The 19795-nt window shown below is 43.2% G+C and overlaps 1 protein-coding gene across 14 annotated transcripts in view; it reads right to left on the bottom strand.

Moving 5' to 3' along the window:
- Positions 1-19795, bottom strand: part of ppp1r9a (protein phosphatase 1, regulatory subunit 9A) — a 360829-nt gene that overhangs the window by 132527 nt on the left and 208507 nt on the right. The gene's annotated exons all lie outside the window — the stretch shown is intronic.

Consider the following 19795-nt stretch of genomic DNA (forward strand, 5'->3'; position numbering starts at 1 on the left):
AAACTAAGCTTCTCTGATGCCTGAATTGCAAATCCACTTTATAATTCCCTGGAGTTTTGTTGATTTCTGATTTTACAAAATATTTAATCCTATTAAGTTATCCACCTAAAGAATTAAGAGCCCAATTCTTTAGTTCTTTCATTCTTGTCCATTGTAATTGCTGCTCACAATGCAGTTTCCTGTACACTGGTGAAACCAAATACAGACTTATCTTACAACACTACCATTAGCACTCCCCTCAACTTTTGCACTTGGGCACCTCACCATCTGTTCCATGTACTCCTCTGCTCTCCTGTACCCCCCTTGTCTACAATATATAACCTACTATTTCCAACTCCTTCAGTTCCAAAAACAGTCATATTGGACTTGAAATGTTAACTCCGTCCTTCTTAGATGCTCCCAGACATGCTGAATTTCTCCAGCACTTTCTTCTTTTTATTTATTAATTGGACTGTGAGTAATTGTGAAATAATTTAATTCAGAAAATATAATTCACTTCCCTACAGAATCAGAGGTCTTGAGGAAGGAGATGCATTTTATTTTCTGAATTAAATTATTGTAGGGAGGAAATAATGGTGGTGGAAGTGAAAGAATGGGTTTCTTGGAGGTTCTACACAGTTTAAACTTTTGGACCTGATGGCAATTTTGTGGATTACTTACAGCTTGTCAGCCCTAATTGCAGATGGGATGCAGCTCCAGGTCTACAGAAAGATTGTGGGCAATCAATATACAGAGTGTGGGTCATGGGTATAATGCAGGGATAAAGTGCAGGAATCACCTGCAGTCATTCCGCTGCAGAACAGATTTACTGCTTTGGACACAGTTGGGGGCAAATGTCCTCTCAGAAAGAAAGCAATGAACAGCATTATTCACTGCATCACAATTAGCTCTACTCCATGGAAGAGAAACAATAAGTGGAGGAGGAATAAGAAATGGGCATTCAATTGTAAGGGGAATAGACAGATGTTTCTGTGGCTGGAAATGAGACTCCAGGATGGAATGTTGGGTGCTGCAGTCAAGGATGACTCCTGGACATTCAGGAGTGGGAAGGTGAACAGCCAGTGGTCAAGAAACATTCGTAATAAAGTGGATGAATTAGTAACACAAATAGATTTAAAGTGGTATGATATCATTGGAATTGTGGAGACATGGCTGCAGCCGCCTGACCAAGGATGGCAATATCCAGGAGTATTCAGCTTTTAAGAAGTGGTCAAAAAGGAAAAGGAGGTGGGGTAGCTTTGCTGGTTAAAGAGTAAAAGCACAAGTGAAGAAGGATATTAGCACTGATGAAGTGGAATCTGTATGGGAAGAGCTTAAGAACACCAAAAGGCAAAGAATGATAGAAAATAATAGTACGTTGACCCCCAAAACTGGAATAGTAATGCTGGGAAGACAGGAAATTAGAGTGCATCTCTAATTATGGGCGACTTTAATCTGCATATACATTGGCTAAATCAAATCAGTAACAATGTTTTAGAAGAGGAATTCCTAGTATGCATAGAAGAAGGGTTTTCTGGATCAATACATTGAGAAATGGGCCATCCTAGACCGGGCATTGTGAATAAGAAAGGAATAACTGGCAATCTAACTGTGAGGGGCCCCTTAGGGAAGATTGATCATAATATGATGGATTCTTCATTAAAATTAAAAGTGTAGTGATTGGGACCAGGTGGACCTCATTGACTACAAGATTCTTTTTCTTTCATTGTAATAGAAGCAGGAGTAGGCCATTTGGCCCATTGAGCCTGCTCCACCATTCATTAAGATCATGATTTATCTATCTATCGTCTCAGCTCCTCCTACTTGCATTATCCCCATAACCCTTAATTTCCCCACCATTCAAAATCCCATTCACCTGTGTCTTGAATATATTTGATGAAGCTGCCTCTACAGCTTCCTTGGGCAAAGAATTCCATAGATTCACTACTCTCTGGGAAAAGCAATTCCTCCTCATTTCTGTCCAACATCTACTCCGCCTAATCTTGAGGCCATGTCTGCAGTCCTAGTCTCATGCACTAGCGGAAACAACTTTCCTGCCTCTATCTTATCTATCCCTTTTGTATTTTTAAGTTTCTCTAAGATCCCCTCTCATTCTTCTAAATTCTGGAGAGTATAGTCCCAGGCAGCTCAACATCTCCTCACAGGGTAAGACCCTCATCTCTAGAATTAAACCTGGCGAACCTCCTCTGCCCTGCCTCCAAAGCTCGTGTATCCTTCCTCAAGTAAGGAGATCAGAACTGCGCACAGTACTCCAGGTGCTGCCTCACCAACACTTTGGACAATTGCAGCAGAACCTCCCGGCACTTAAATTCAATTCCTCTCGCAATGAAAGCCAATATTCCGTTTGCCTTTCTGATTACCTGTTGCACCTGCAAATCAACTCTTAGCGATTCATGAATGAGCACTTCTAAGTCCCTCTGCACAACAGCATGCTGCAATCTTGCATTATTTAAATAATATTCTGACTTATTTGTACTTCCAAAATGGATAACGTCTTATCCACTTTGGATAAGAGTGGGTATTACCTTTACTGACATTGTATTCCATCTGCCAGACCCTTGCCCACTCACTTAGCCTATCTAAATCTCTTTGCAGACCCTCCACATCCTCTGCACAGTTTGCCTTTCCACTCAATTTAGTGTCACCAGTGAACTTGGATACTTTACACTTGGTCTCCTCTTCCAAATCATTTATAAATACCATGAACAGTTGTTGGTCTAACACTGACCCCTGCGGCACCCCGCTCACCACTGATCTCCAACCAGAGAAACACGCATTTATCCCAACTCTCTGCTTTCTATTGGTTAACCAGTCCTCTCTCCATACTAGTGCATTCCCTGCAACTCCATTCATTTTTATCTTATGGACGAGTCTTTTATGCGGCACCTTATTGAATGCCTTCTGGAAATCCAAGTATACAACATCCACCTATTCCCTTCCATCCACATCCTCAAAGAATTCAAGTTTGTCAAGCATGACCTTCCCTTCCTGAATCCATGCTGCATCTGCCTGATGGCACCTTTTCCATCCAGATGTCTCACTATTTCTTCTTTAATGATAGCCTCCAGCATCTTTCCAATTACAGATGTTAAGCTAACTGGCCTATAGTTACCTGCCTTTTGCCCTAGACATTTGTTTAAACAGCGGCATGACATTCGCTGTCTTCTGGACCTATCTGAAGTCCAGTGAATTTTTTGTAAATTACCACTAAAGCATCTACTATCACTTCTGCCATTTCTTTCAGCACCCTGGGACGCATTCCATCAGGACCAGGGGACTTATTTACCTTTAGACCCTCATGTTTGCTCAACACTACCCCCATTGGAGATAACAATTGAATTGAGGCCCTCACCTCCCATCGTATCCTTAACATCATTCTTTGGCATGCTAGACACATCTTCCACTCTGAAGACTGACACAAAATAGTTATTCAAGGCCTCGGCCATATCAGCATTACCCAATATTAATTTCCCTTTCTCATCCTGTGAGGGACCTACATCCACTTTAGCCACCCTTTTCTGTTTTATATTTATAAAATCTGTTCCTACCTGTTTTTATATTCTGCACTAGTTTACAGTCATAATCTATCTTTCTTTTCATTTATTGCTTGCTTTGTGGCTCTTGGTTGCTTTTTTTTGGTAAATATTTTTATTGAGAAAAAATGATTTTAAATTTTTTACAAAATCACTACAAAATAGTATAACCTTATAATATAATAACAATAATAATAGGAAATGACTACAGAGGTACCTCGATTGTCTGAATATCTATTATCCTAAAATCGGATTATCCGAAAGAGATCTCGAGGTCCCGACAGAAACATTACATCAAAGGCGTGTTTCCAACAGTGATCGCGTCTTTTGTTTACAGTGATTAAATAGGCAGCATCTCCAAATGACTGACCTTCTGCCCTCTCTCTCTCCCCGTACTTTCCCTGGAGTTCTACAGAGGGGTGTACCCTAAACCACACACCCACCCCGCCCCCTCCCCCACCAGGTAATCTCTCCAATATTGTCCTGTACAGGGCAGATGTGGAACCTCTCAAAAAGTGGTAGTAAAAGGTTGTGTGTGTGTGTGTGGCTGTGTGGGGGGGTGCGCGCGCGCACTATTTGGAGACTTACTCCACAAAGGCAGCTGCAGGAGCAGTCTTGATGTTGGTGTAAAGTCTGGCTGCCCCAGAGAGGTGGTGGGGGAGCGGTGTTGGACAGGGTTGGCGGGGGTGGTGTTGGTCGGGGTTGGGGGGGGGGGCAGAGTTGGATGACTTTGGGGGTGCAGGGTTGGGGGTGGGAAGCGGTGTTGGACGGGGTGGGGGGCGGGGACGGAGTTGGACAGCGTTAGGGGGCAGTGTGGGAGGGTGGGGGCGGGGTTGGACGGGGAGGAGGGGGCAGAGTTGGACGGGTTTGGGGGTTGGGGGGGCGATGTTGGATGGGGTTGGGTGACAGGGGGGTGGTGTTGGATGGGAATGGGAGAGGGCGGAGTTGGGGGGGGCAGGTCTCATGCGCTGTGTGCTGCTGCAGTCTCCTGAACGGGGAGAAGACTTTAAAAACTCCAAGCCCCAGAGGGAAGGCACTTAATCAATTTAATCGCCCATCTCGATCGGATAATCGAGGTTCCCCTGTACTACTCCACTCCACAAACCACAGAGAACAAAAACCTACAAAAACTACAATTCAATAAATAACTAAGAAGAAAAAAAATGAACTAAACCAAGTTAAGCCAAGATAAATTAAGTTATATTCAGTTAAGTTACTGCACTCAGCGCTATCCCACCAAAGCTCCCCACCACCGGGAGCATCACTAGGCATACCCATATTTCTTCAGGACTGTTCCCCCCAGGAGCCCCCAGACCACCAGACATAGCCCTCATGATAACACAAAGCCCTGACCAATATAGTTGACCAGTCTGCACCTATATAATTCAGAAAGGGCCACCGTGTTCTATAAAACAGATCCATTTTCTGGTGCATCATACTCGTAAGGATATCCAGGGGGAATGTGCTCCATAACTAATCTATGCCACCCGAAGAGTCCTGGGAGATTCTCCAACACCTAGTTCATTAGAATGTGTTACTTCGCACAGAATGAAAGAATATTAAAGTTTCTTCCCATGCATGTCTAAAGAGGGGAGATTTGGCAACGCCAAGAGGAGGGACACCAGATCCGATTTAACATCAGTTCCCAAGACCTCTTCCAAACACTTGCTATGGTGCTCCAATACCTACAAAGCTTGTGACATGACCATAAGCAATGAGTAAGAGTGCCAACATCTATTTTGAGGCACATTGGGGATGCTCCTGTCTTAAATTTCGCAAGCTGCTCCGGTGCCAAATGAGCCCTGTGGAGGACCTTCAATTGCATAGCCTGCCTCCTGTTATAAATCAAAATCTTTGTTACGTTCTTCCAAATATCTTCCCAAGCCTCTAATGAGATTTCCACCCCCATTCCAATGGCCAGATTCCACATAGCCGCTCAATGTCTTTTGAAACATTGCTTCCTTACAAGTGATAGAGGGTGCTGACCGAGAGAGCACCCGTAGACTGGAGTACTCTCCTCTCCATATCCGATTAGTCTTCTTTTGTATAAAGTCCCTAAGCTGTAAGTAACAAAAGAGGTCCCTCCTAGATTGTTCATATTTCTGACTCAGCTGCTTAAAAGATATCATTACCTCCCCAGCAAATAAATCTCCCAAACAGGAGACTCCTCTAGATTCCCAGAGCTTAAAGCCAGAGTCCAACGATCCCAACTGGGTTCCTAACATTCCCACTATGGGAGTGAAAGGGCAAGTGTTTTGTAAGTTGCCCTCACCTTGCCACATCATTTTCCATGCTTTAACCAAGTTAAGGACAATCAGGTTTCTGCAGTGGTCCATAACAGTCCTCATCTTGTCCATAAACAACAAATTGATAAGGGGGCATTTTGCCTGGGAGGCCTTGATGTCCAATCAAATTGACCGCGGGTCCTGGCAGGCCCAAGTCAGCCACATACAATAGTAAGGAATGCAATTGATATTTCTTAAAGTCCAGGAAATCCAAACTTCCCATCCCCGCAGATGCTGCAATTTGTCCAGTTTAATAAGACGCTGCCTATGATGCCAGATGAAAGATCCAAACCAATTGTAAAGCCTCCGTAGTGCTTGCCTAGTCAGGATCAAAGGGAGCATTCACATGGGTTATAATAAGCGAGAAAGAACGTTCATTTTGACAAGAGATATTCTACCCAACCAAGAGATCAGAAGATCCTCCCAGCGCCGAAGGTCCTGCCTTATCTTCTCTAGCAACTGCACAAAATTAGCTTTATATAATTGATCGAAGGCTGGGGTGATAAAAATGCTTGAATACAGGAAACCTCCCTGTAACCACCTGAAAGGGAAACGGGTTCCATCCCCAAAATTGGACATTCAAGTAAGGGCCCCCCACAGGCATGGCCTCCGACTTCATAAAATTAATTTTATACCCTGAGAACAAACCAAATAGATTAATCACTTGTATTAAATGGGGCACAGATGTCATCATCCGCAAAGATGGTGATCTTACGCCTGCCTGACCCTACCTCTGGGGCAATTATATTGGTTCAATCACCAAGTAAATAGTAGTGGTGAGGGAGTACACCCTTGTTGGTTTGCCTCTGCCGATACTAAAATTATCCGACCGTGTACCATTAGTGAGAACCGCTGCTTTTGGATCACTATATAACATTGCCACCCAATTGGCAAAAACCCCTCCAAGACCAAACCGTTCCAGTACATAAAAAAGTTACGGCCACTCCACCCAGTCAAACGCTTTCTCTGCATCCAGGGGGACTACCAACTCCAGTATCAAACTTTGCTGGCATACGCGGACCATGTTTAATACTCTTCTAATATTATTAGTAGACCTACGACCCTTGATAAAACCTGTTTGGTCTTCCTTTACAATGAAAGGCAAAACCTGCTCCAACCTTCACGCCAACATTTTCAACAGAATTTTAAAATCCATGTTCAGTAACAATATGGGCCTGTATGGAGAGCAATCCTCTGGGGCTTTTCCTTTCTTAAGAATAAGAAAAATATTTGCTTCTCTCAGAGAGGATGGGAGGCAGTCCTGACGGTATGAGTAGTTGTACATATCCAAGAGTGGCCCGGCTAGCATGTCTATAAACTCCTTATAAAACTCACTTTGACATCCATCTGGATCGGGTGCTTTACCACTCTGGAGCTGCCTCACTGCCTCCTGTACTTCTTGGATTGTCGGGGGTGGGGGGTGGGGGGGGCATTCAGCAAGGACACCTGCTCTGAAGTTACACATGGAAGATCCAGGGTCTTAAAAAAGGACTTCATCTTCATCAATCTGTCCTCACAGCCCTCCGACCGGTACAGGTCAGAGTAGAGCTTCCTGAATGCTGCATTAATCTTTTTGGCATTGCAAGTAAGAGTACCAGCACTCCTTCCGATAGATGTGATAGGTTGGGGGGCATTCTTCTTCCTGGCCAGGTATCCCAAGATATCTACCCGGTTTATCACCATACTCAAATAACCCCTGTTTTGCAAAAGAGATTTCCCTCTTTGCTATCTGGGTGAGTGCAGCATTTAAAGTAGCCCTGAGGGTTGTAATCCACTACAATTTGGTTACAGACGATCTGTCAAAGTATGCTAACTCAGCTGCCTTCAGGTGAGCCTTGAGCAAACACTGCTGCTCTCCCCTCTGCTGCTTCTGGGTCATTGAGTAAGAAATAATCAAATCGGCCTTGGCAGTCTCCCAGAGCACCAATGGATTACTGGCCATACCCGAATTAATGTCCCAAAAGATTTTAAGTTCCCGCAAAAAATACTTTAGAAACTTGCTGTCTTTCAAGAGGCAAGATCCATATGCCAGTGCTGGGAGCTTATCCCGTTACCATCAGCCTTGACTCCAATGTACCCTGCCATATCGGAAATGGGTTTGTTCTCTATTCTGCAAGACAGCACCAAATTCTAAAAGGTCGATGGGACAAAACAAAATGTCAGTTCTGGCATAGCACTTATGTGGATTAGAGAAAAAGATGAAATCGCTACCTTTGGGGTGAAGATATCTCCACACATCCACCAACCCTACCTCCTTGTTCAAGTTTACCAACTGCCTGGATTGCGGGGACATACCCGCAAGACCCCTAGGCATCCTGTTCACTTCGGAGTCAATAAGTTTGTTTAAGTCTCCCTTATAATTGTATGATGCGCCCCAAGGGCCATCAACCTGGAAAGCACAGGGAATGTGCTGAGGGAGCAATATGCATTCAAATTTCCATATTCTTGTCCATGTATTAAAGCTTTAAGAATTATAAACCGCCCATATTAATCCTTAACTTGGTCTAACATTTGAAATAGGAGATTCTTCCGGAGGAGTATTGCAACTCCTCTACTTTTCGAATTAAAGGATGAGAGAAACATCTGTCCGAATCGTCCCTGCTGCAACTTCAAGTGCTCCTTATTGGTTAAATGTGTTTCTTGCAGCAAAACTACATCAACCCTCTCTTTTCTAAGGCTTGAAAGTATCTTTTTTCTCTTGATTGATAAATGACTCCCATTAACATTTCGGGTGCACCATTTAAACAAACGGTTAGCTATAGCCGTCCGAAGCAGTCCGTGACCCCTCCCCTCCCCTCCGGGAGAAAGAACCCCACTCATAGTGCGCTGAGTGATAACAGCAAACAGTTTGCATAAATTTAAAAATAGAACTACCAAAACTACCAAAGCAAAATTTCTAACAGCTATTTCTACAACAGACTAACATATAACACAAATGAAAGGAGACTTTCCCCCTTGCTCACAGGGAGTGCTCATACTACCCACAAATCCCTCCATGCTTCTAGCTGAAGCTGTGCACCCGCCCCAGTCAACACAAAGTAAGAAAAAATACACACATTTTATAACAAGAAAGTTAAAAGTGGGCACTCAACCTGTCCCATCGATATTGTAACCCTAGGCATTCCTAGTACAGCAGAAATATATAACCTCCCCCCGCCGCACCCCAGATCCCATACCATAAGAGAAAAACAAAAAGAAATGATAAGAAAACAAGAACAAAGGATGACAGGAAGGGTGAGAGAAGGGAGGAGAGAAAAAGAAAAACAAATTATGACCCCCACATATATTAAACAAAAACCCCCTGACAACTAGGTAAACCAGGCAAATTACAGGGAAAAACAAAATAAACATTATTATCCATATTATTCAAGCCAGCCAGTCTATTTTAAAGCATACAGGAAGTCCTTTGCTTTTCTGGTGAGTCAAAATTGAACACAGACCCACCGGAGATAAAACGTAATATTGCCAGATATCTTACAGAATACTGGATAGTCAAGTCCCTCATCCTCCTTTTTACCTTATCAAAGGCCTTCCTCTTACAAATCATGACCACAGAAGTCTTGGAAAAGCATAATTCATGATCCTTTGTATATCAGAGCCTGTGGATCCTTCCCCAGTGCTCTAGAGGTTCCAGCAGCATTTGCTTATCTTTGTAGTGCTGGAGTTGCACTAGGACTGGGCGGGAGCACTGGTCCGATCCGGGCCCGCGCACTGTGACCAGGTGGGCCTGCTCGACCCACACCCAGCCTGCCTTGACTTCCAGCTTCAAAAACTGCGGGAGCCATTGTTCCAAGAAGCTGATAAGCTGGTCCTCCTCGTGTTCGGGAAGCCCCACCAGATGGATGTTCTTCCAACAGACTCGATTTTCAAGGTCATCGACCTACTCCTCCAAGGCCCATACCTGCCGTTCCAGGTCCTGGACCTGACCCACTGAGGATTCCATCGTGGTTTTGGGGCCCACGGTCCATTGCTCCACCTCCCTAACATGCTGCCCAAGACGCTGGATCTCCTGGTCATGTTTTTGTAGCATGACAGAGATCAGTTCAAGCCTGGCCTGGGTCTCCTCCATCGTAATTTGATTCTCTCTGAGTTTATGAAACTCCGAGACCAGGCTCTGCGCCATAGGTGAGGCCCCTGAGGTGATCGCAGAGGCTGACACTGCGGCCAGGGCATGTCCGTTGTCTCAGCGGAGGTCCCTGCTTGCTGCGATCCTCGCAGTCCCTTCCTTTTGGTATTTTTTCTAACTATTTCAAACTGGCACAATTCTAGGGGTCAAAAAATAACTATTTCTACCAAATTGAGTAATAAAAGGAAGGTGAGTGCACCACTTTGTCTGGTTCAGACCTACTGGGTCACTGCCATCTCGAACTCCCCCCCCCCCCCCCCCCCCCCCCCCCCTTTGTTGCTTTTTAAAGTTTTCCCAATCTTCCTATTTCCCACTACTCTTGGTTACTTTGTAAGCCTGAGCTTTTAATTGAATGCTTTTCTTTATTTCCTTGGTTATCCAAGACTTGCTCTTCCTACCCTTGCTAACCTTATTTTTGATCGAAATCTATTTTCCTTGAGCACTTTGAAAAATCTCTTTGGAAGTCCTCCACTGTTCCTCAACTTTCCCACCATGTAACTTGTGTGCCCAGTCTAATTTAGCCAACTCTATTCTCATCCCATTATATTTCCCTTATTTAAGCATAATACCCTGGTTTTAGATGATACTATTTCACCCTCCATTTGTATCCAAAACTCAATCATACTGTGATCATTCTTTCCGACAGGATCCTTAACTCTGAGATCATTAATTTACCTTTCTCATTATTGAGGACCAGATCTAAGATTGCATGTTCCTTTGTAGGTTCAGTAACATACTGTTCAACAAAGTTATCATGGACGAGATCTATGAACTTGTTTTCAAGACTGCCTCTACCGACCTGATTCGTCAATTAATGTGCATGTTAAAGTCCCCCATGACTACCACCCAGGTTAATAACCCCAGTCAAGAAAATCTTGGTTGATCAATATAGCCAAGAGATTAGAATCTTCTCAGTTGAGAACTGACTCCAAACGGGCTGGCCACAGCCTGTGTACTCTGCACTAGTAAATAAGGGGTGACTTGGTGGCGGAACTTGGCCTCTGAGCAGTTAGGTCAGAGAGTGGTGTAGTTGATTCTGAGACTAGAGTCCTGAATCTAAATAAAGGCAATTACCATTGCATGGGTGTGAGCTGGCGAGGATGAATTAGGGAGTATTACTGAAAGGGATGATGATAGATACGGAAAGGTAAATATTTAAAGACTGCATGGAGGAACTGCGACAATTATTCAATCCTGTCTGGCACAAAAAAATTGGAAAAGGTGGTCCAATCATGGTTAAGAAGGGAAGTTAGGGATAGTAGCAATTCCTATGATGAGGCATACAAACTGGTGAAAAAAACAGCAGACCTGAAAAGCGTGTGCAGTTTAATTTTCAGTAAAAGAGGACAAATTAATTGATCTACAGTAGAAAAATACAGTTTGAGAGTAAGCTTGTGGGGAACATACAAACTGATTGCAAATGCTTCCGTACGTACGTGAAGAGGAGAAGATTAGTGAAGGCAAAAGTAGGTCCCTTACAGTTGGAACCAGGGAAGTTATAACGGAGGACACAATCGCCTAGTGGTATTATCTTCAAACTATTAACCCAGAAACTCAGCTAATATTCTGAGTCTGAATCCTGCCACAGAAGACAAATTCAGTAATAAAGAAATAGTGGAATGAAGAACCCACTTAAATTGTCAACTGTAGAAACATCCATCTGGCTCACTGATGCCCTACAGGAAAGGAAATCTGTCATCCTCACCTGGTCTGGTCTACTTATAACTCCAGATCCATGGCAAGGTGGCTGACTTTCAACTGCCCTCTGAAATGGCCTAGCAAACCACCCAGGATTATCAATCGTGACAAAGACTCAAAGAAATGAAATTGGACAGACCACCTGGTATCAACCTAGTTACTGGAAAAGATAATTGCAGAAACAGTAATGTCAACCCTGAAAATTGTCCTCCTTACCAACATCTGGAAGCTGGTACCAAAATTGAGAGAGCTGTCTCACAGGTTAGTTAAGCAACAGCCTGACACAGTCACACTCACAGAATCATACCGTACAGAAAATGTTATAGACACCACCATCACAATCTCTATAGATGTTCCATCTCACTGACAGGACAGACTCATCAGAGGTGGCAAAACAGTGGTGAACAGTTGGCAGGGAGTCGCCTTGAAAATTCTCAAAATTGACTTCTAAGCTCATGAAGTCTCATGGCTTCTGGTTAAAAATGGGTAAGGGCACATCCAAGAACCAGATGCTTCAGTACTGCTCCATTTTCAACAATATTTTGAGAAAGCACTGAGGGTGGGATGGGCTCAAAATATTTCGTGGATGAAGGATTTCAATGATCAACACCAAGAGATGCTCAGCAGCACAGACTGAGCTGGTGGAGTCCTAAAGGACATAGTTGCTAGACTGCATCTGCGACAGGTGGTGAGGAAACTATCAAGAGGGAAATACTTGACTCACCCTCACCAATCTGTATTCCACAGATGCATTTATTCAATATAATATCAATGAGTGACCAGTGCAAAGTCCTTATGGAGACAAAGCCCTGCCTTCACATTGAGAATAACTCCACGGCGTTGTATGGCACTATCAATGTGCTAAACTCTACATACGATCATCAGCCTTTGAACAGATCTAGCACCTCAAAACTGGACACTTATGACATGCTGTGGGTCGTCACAAGCACCGAAATTGTACTTCAGTACAATTGCAACCTTATGTCCTAGCATGTCCTCGATTCAACCATTACCATCAAGACAGGGGACTAACCCTGGTTCAGTGAAGAGTGTAGGGTAGCATGCTAGGAACAACACCAGGCATACCTAAAAGTGAGGGTTGAAACTGGTTAAATTTGTAACTAGGACTACTTGCATGCCAAACAGCATAAGCAGCAAGTGTTAGACAGAGCAAAGCAATCCCAGAACAGATCAGGTTTAAACTCTACAGACCAGCCACATTCAGTCGCAAATGGTGGTGGACAATTAAACAACTCACATGGAAGAGGCGGCTTCACAAGTATCTCGATCCACAATGATGAAAGAGCACAACATGTCAGTGCAAAAGATAAGGCTGAAGCATTCACAGCAATCATTAGCCTGAAGTGCCAAATGGATGATCCATCTCAGTCTCCTCCAGTGGTTCCGAGCATCACAGGCGGTATTCAGAGATGATATCCAATTGGTCTTCAGCCAATCCAATTCACTCCATGTCTATTAAGAAACACTTGGAGACACTCAATACTGCAAAGGCTATGAGCTCTGACAACATTTTGGCAACAGTACTGAACACCTGTGCTTCTATACTTGCCATTCCCCGCGCCATGCTCTTCCAGTACAATTACAATGCTGGCATACACCTGACAACATGGAAAATTGTGCAGTTATGCCTTATGTACAAAAACCAGGTCAATTAATGCCTCATAACTCTACATACGATCATCAGTAAAGTGATAGAAGGAGTCATCAATCTGCTCAGCAATAACCTGCTCAGTGATGCCTAGTTTGGGTTCCACCAGAGCCACTCAACTCCTGACATCATTACAGCCTTGGCTCAAGCATGGACAAAAGCACCAAATACGAGAGGCCACTTTTGGAATATTGCATGAAATTCTGATCTACTCCTATTGGAAGATGTTGTGAAACTTGAAAAGGTTCAAAAAAGATTTACAGGGATGTTGCCAAGGTTGGAGGATTTGAGTATAGGGAGAGGCTGAATAGGCTGGGGTTGTTTTTCCTGGAGCATCGGAGGCTGAGGGGTGACCCTATAGAGGTTTATAAAATCATGAGGTGCATGGATAAGGTAAATAGACAAGGCTTTTTACCCTGGAATGGGGGAGTCCAGAAATAGAAGGCATAGGTTTAGGGTGAGAGGGGAAAAATTTAAAAGGAACCTAAGTGGCAACTTTTTCACGTAGAGGGTGGTACATGTTTGGAATGAGCTACCAGAGGAAGGGGTGGAGGCTGGTACAATTACAACACGTAAAAGGCATCTGGATGGGTATATGAATAGGAAGGGTTTAGAGGATGGGCCAAATGCTGGCAAATGGGACTAGATTAGGTTAGGATATCTGGTCGGCATGGTCAAGTTGGTCCGAAGGGTCTGTTTCCATGTTGTACATCTCTATGACTCCACAAGTGAGACTGACTGCTCTTGACATAAAGGTTGCATTCAGCTGACTGTGGCATCAAAGAGCCTGAGAATAACTGGAATCAATGGTAATCAGGTGGCAAACTCTCTGCTGGATGGAGTACACATGCTGTATACCTGATGGTTGCAGTTGTCAGAGGTCAGTTATGTCAGTTCTAGAACATTTCTGCACGAGAGCCTCAGGGTAGTGTTCTAGGCTTTACCATAGTCAGGTGCTTTGTCAATGACCTTCCCTCCATCATAAGGTCAGAGTGGGGATGTTCGCCGATGATTGCTCAATGTTATGCACCATTTGCAACGCTTCAGATACTGAAGTGGCCCATGTTTAAATGCATCAAATCCAGGCAAGGGCTGACAAGTAGTAAACTACCATCGTGCTACATAAATACCATGACCATTTCCAAAAAACGACAACCTAGCCACTGTCTCTTATCATTCAGTGGTTACCACCACTGAATTATAAGAGACAGTGGCTAGGTTGTCGTTTTTTGGAAATGGTCATTGGTTACCACCACTGAATTCCTCATTATCATTATCAAAATCCTGGGAGTTACTATTCACCAAGAAATTCAACTGGAGTCAGCATACAAATATAGTGGCTACAAGAGCAGGTCAGAGACTTGGAAAACTGCAACAAGTAATTTACCTCTCCACTCCCCAAAGCCTGTCCACCATCTACAAGGCACAAGTCAGGAGTATGGTGGAATACTCCCCATTTGCCTGGATGGATGCAGCTCCATCAACGCTCATGAAACTTGCCATCATTGAAGACAAAATAGCCCACTTGATTGGCACCAAATCCACAAACATCCATTCCCTCCTCCATTAACGCTCAGTAGTGGCAGTGTGTATTATTAACAAGATGCACTGCAGAAATTCACCAAAGATACTTAGATAGGACCTTCTAAACCAACGACCACTTCCATTTGGAAGGACAAGGGCAGCAGATACATGGAAACACTATCATCTGCAGGTTTCCCTCCAAGCCTCTCACCATCCTGACTTGTAAGTACTTTGCCGCTCCTTCACTGTCATTGAACCAAATTCTGGAATTCCCTCCCTAAGGCATTGTGAGTCAACCTACAGCATGTGTACTGCAGCGGTTCAGGAAGGCAGCTCATGACCACTTTTTCAAGGACAACTTGGGACAGGCAATAAATGCTGTCCACCCAGCCATGCACATGGTTCACGAATGAATGAAAAAAAACAAAGAGATGGCATATTTTGGTTCTGGGGCCTTGACAAATAACTTTCCATACACATTGGGGAATACATAGTGAGAGGGAGGAATTGAAGGAAATCAGTATTAAAAGGGAAATGGTACTGGGGCAATTGATTACATTAAAGGCTGATAAATCCTAAGGTCCTGATAATCTACATTCCAGAGAACCTAATGGAAGTGGCCCTAGAAATAGTGAATACACTGGTGATCAACTTTCAAGATTCTAAAGACTCTGGAACAATTCCTATGGGTTGGTACGTAGCAAACACAACCTCCCATTTGAAAAAGGAGATAGAGAGAAAACAAAGAATTTTAGACCAGTTATCCTGACATTCATAATTGGGAAAATGCTGGAGTCCATTATAAAAGATTTAATAGCAGAGCACTTGAAAAACAGTGACAGGATCAGACAGTCAGCCACAAAAGGAAAATCATTCTTGACCAATCCTTTTTCGTATGATTAGGTAGCATTTACTGCCTGCCAATCCATAGGAACTGTTCTAGGCTGTAAATAAGGCAAATGGTTTGTTGGCCTTCAGAGAAAGGGAATCCCAGTACAATAGCAGGGATGTCTTGCTGCAACTGTACAGGAATTTGGTGAAATCACATCCAGAGTATTGTTTGCAGTGTTGAGGTCTTTTTTTTTTCTGGTGCACAGCATGGCTTACAGGGAACATAGCACTAACTACAAAACCTAGGATAAAAATGTTCAAATTATTAGAATTTAGGACATTAGAACCAGAGAAGCTTCACATTAGCTGACAAGCAGAGGAATCAAAGTTGTCTTCACAGTTCTAGAAAAAGAAACTGGGCAAAGTTAAGCAATGATTTAAAGAAAGCTTTGACAGGAAAGGTACTTCTGTGAGATTGAGTCTCTAGTAGATGTTGTTGGTGAACAAGTTGAAACTTTGTTGATACATAGTACCTCAATGACATCATTGGTGTTGTTTTCTCCTCTCATCTGGAATTGGAAAAGTTTATTTGTTTTGCTTTCAATTTCCACCTTTCTCTTACCTTCACCTGATCTATCTCTAACTCTTCCCTTCCCTTCCTTGAAATCAGTTTCCATTTCTAGGGATAGACTGACCACCAATATCCACTACAAACAAACCGACTCCCACAGTTATCTTCACTATACATTCTCACACCTTGCTTCCTGTAAAGAATCTATTCTATTCTCTCAGTTTCTCCAACTTCATGGCATCTGTTCTGGCAGCTGATGCCAACTTCCATAAGGGGGCTTTCAAAATGTCCACCTTCTTTCTCAACCAAGATTTTGCACCAACATGGTTGACAGGATCCTCAGCTGCATCCAATTCATCTGCCCCACTGTGGCCCTCATCCCTTCTGGATGTAGGTTTGTTTGCTGAACTAGAAGGTTCATTTTCAGACGTTTTGTCACCATACAAGGTAACATCATCAGTGAGCCTCCGAACGAAGCAGTGCTGATGATACCTGCTTTCTATTTATATGTTTGGGTTTATTTGGGTTGGTGATGTCATTTCCTGTGGTAATGCCACTTCCTATGGTGGTGTCATTTCCTATTCTTTTTCTCAGGAGGTGGTAAATCGGGTCCAAGTCAATGTGATTGTTGACAGAGTTCCGGTTGGAATGCCATGCTTCTAGGAATTCTCGTGTGTGTCTCTGTTTGGCTTGTCCTAGGATGAATGTGTTGTCCCAGTCGAAGTGGTGTCCTTCCTCATCTGTATGTAAGGATACTAATGAGAGCAGGTCATGTCGTTTTGTGGCTAGTAGATGTTCATGTATCCTGGTGGCTAGTTTTCTGCCTGTTTGTCCAATGCAGTGTTTGTTACAGTCCTTGCACAGTATTTTGTAAATTACATTAGTTTTGCTTGTTGTCTGTATAGGGTCTTTCAAGTTCATTAGCTGCTGTTTCAGTGTGTTGGTGGGTTTGCGGGCTACCATGATGCCAAGGGGTCTGAGTAGTCTGGCAGTCATTTCTAAGATGTCTTTAATGAAGGGGAGAGTGGCTAGGGGTTCTGGACACGTTTTGTCTGCATGTTTGTTGCTGAGAAATCGGCAGACTGTGTTCATTTGATACCCGTTCTTTTTGAATACGCTATATAGATGATTTTCCTCTACTCTACATAGTTCCTCTGTGCGGCAGTGTGTGGTGGCTCATTGGAATAATGTTCTGATGCAGCTCAGTTTGTGGATATTGGGGTGATTGCTTCTGCAGTTCAATATTTGGTCCATATGTGTTCTTTTTCTGTAGACGCTGGTTTGAAGTTCCCCATTGGCTGTTCACTCTACTGTGACATCTAGAAATGGCAGTTTGTTGTTGTTTTCCTCCTCTTTAGTGAATTTTATGCCAGTAAGGGTATTATTGAGTGAAGATGTTACCTAGTAACGTCGTAAAATGAATCTTGCAGCTCAGCAGACATGAAGGGCTCCTGCCCAAAACGTTGATTTTCCTGCTCCTCCGATGCTGTCTGACTTGCTGTGCTTTTTCAGTACCACTCAAATCTCGACTCTGATCTCCAGTATCTGTAGTCCTCACTTTCGCCTTCCAGCTCAGCAAGCAAACCAACATCCAGAACCTCAACCTGAGCAACAAATCTTCTCAAAACTCCCCTTCTCTTCCCTTTCACAACAGCGACACGGTCGCCATGGTCCTCACTTACCAACTCACCAGCATCTGAAAAACAATTAGCCACCACTTCTGCCACCTCCAGCTGGACATACTCCCCTCCCCCTCCTTGTCAACCTTCTACAGGGACAATCTCTCCGGGATACACTGGTCTACTCCTCCTCCACTCTAACACCTCCCCAAACCTTGGTGGCACCTTCTCATGCAATCTCAGAAGGCGTAACACCTGTCCATTTACTTCTTCCCTCCTCATTATCCAAGGATCCAGACACACCTTCCAGGTGAGTCAGTGATTTACCTGCACTTCACTCAACATAGTCTACTATATTTACTACTCACAATGTGGTCTCCTCTACAGTGGAGAGACAAAATGCAGACTGGGTGACCACTTTGCAGAACACTATATGATATGTTTTCAAAATGACCCAGAGTTTCCTGTTGCCTGCCACTTTAACAAACCACTGTGCTCCCAGCCAACATCTCTATCTCTGGTTTGCTGCAGTGCTCCAGCAAATCTCCATGCAAGCTAGAAGAGCAGCATCTCATTTTCCACTTGAGGATCCTGCAGCCTTTGGGACTCAACATCAAATTTAATAATTTTAGGGCCCAAGCACCTTCTCCCACATCCTTATCCCAATCAATCCTGAAGAAGAGTCACTGGACCCAAAACGTTAACTCTGCTTTCTCTCCACAAGTGCTGCCAGGCCAGCTGAGTTTTCCCAGCAATTTCTGCTTTTGTTTTTGATTTCCAGCATTCGCAGAACTTTGTTTTTTTTTTGAAATTTTGTTTTGATATTTGAGTGAAGATAATTCCAATTGTCCTCCATATATGTGCTTTTCTTTGTAACAAGCTTATGTTCTGTTGTCAAATAACATCTACAGCCTCGTTTGAAGTTGTTTCAGTGATGAATAATCTTATTAACCAACTACAAAATTAAATATATGGTTTAGTAAGCCAGGTTTCATTACAGGAAATGACCGTCCAGTGTTAAATGAGCCAAACCCATAACATCTTAGTTTTTACGAAAGAAGATACTGAGGATTGTATCACTACATGACAGATGTGAAAGAATAATGATTGTTTATACACAATCAACGGGGGCTTTATTGTAAGAAATTAATAAAGATAAAAACTGAAAAAATTACAAAGCTGTGGATTCCAAAATACTGGAGGAGTGTTATATATTAACATTTTTCCATTACCTTTGGAAATGGAAATTGGGCCAATGGACCAGAGGGTGACAACTTGCAATCATTAAGCGAAAAGCATAAACCAGAAAAAGGCAAAAAAACTTAACTATTATCAAGCCTTCTTGTTATTCTACTCACGCTTATGTCACGAATACCCAAAATACCTCCGTAATTTTGATTTATACTTTATCATTCATATGTCCTCCAGTATAGTCTTTCTGCCAGGGATTTGCACCGGAAGGAGGGAAGGAAAATCAGTTGCTTCTGCAACGCTTAGTGTGGTAACAGTGGCAATGGCTTGTGGCTGCTGAACCTTCTAAGTGCTGTGCAAGAACAGGGGGTTTCTACTCTTGGGAATCCGTGAAGGAAAGATTCCACTTGTTCTCTGGCCTTTCTGCTGCTTGATTAAGAACCTCCAGTCAGAGGGAACCCTGGTGCAAGAGCTATAATGAAAGCTTTCTTGACAAGTCATTCCAAATAGATGCCCATCTGATTTTTCAAAAGCCTTTAGTTTTCTCTTTCTTAATTTCCATGTATTTATAAGAACTGTAAGGATGCTTCTGCACAGATGTGTTGCTTCTCTTACAGAAGCTCAAAAATGTCTGTAAAGTAGAAAGAGATTAAATCAACAACCCTTTATTTTCTCTCTTTTGTCCTTGAAAGCTAGGTTTCCTGATGTACGTAAAAGAAATTTGGGGTTTCACAACAAGACAAAATTT

This window comes from Chiloscyllium plagiosum, unplaced genomic scaffold (assembly GCF_037043375.1).
Source record: "Chiloscyllium plagiosum isolate Xiang-an unplaced genomic scaffold, Cpla_swu_hap1 HiC_scaffold_5, whole genome shotgun sequence".
Taxonomy (NCBI): Eukaryota; Metazoa; Chordata; class Chondrichthyes; order Orectolobiformes; family Hemiscylliidae; genus Chiloscyllium; species Chiloscyllium plagiosum.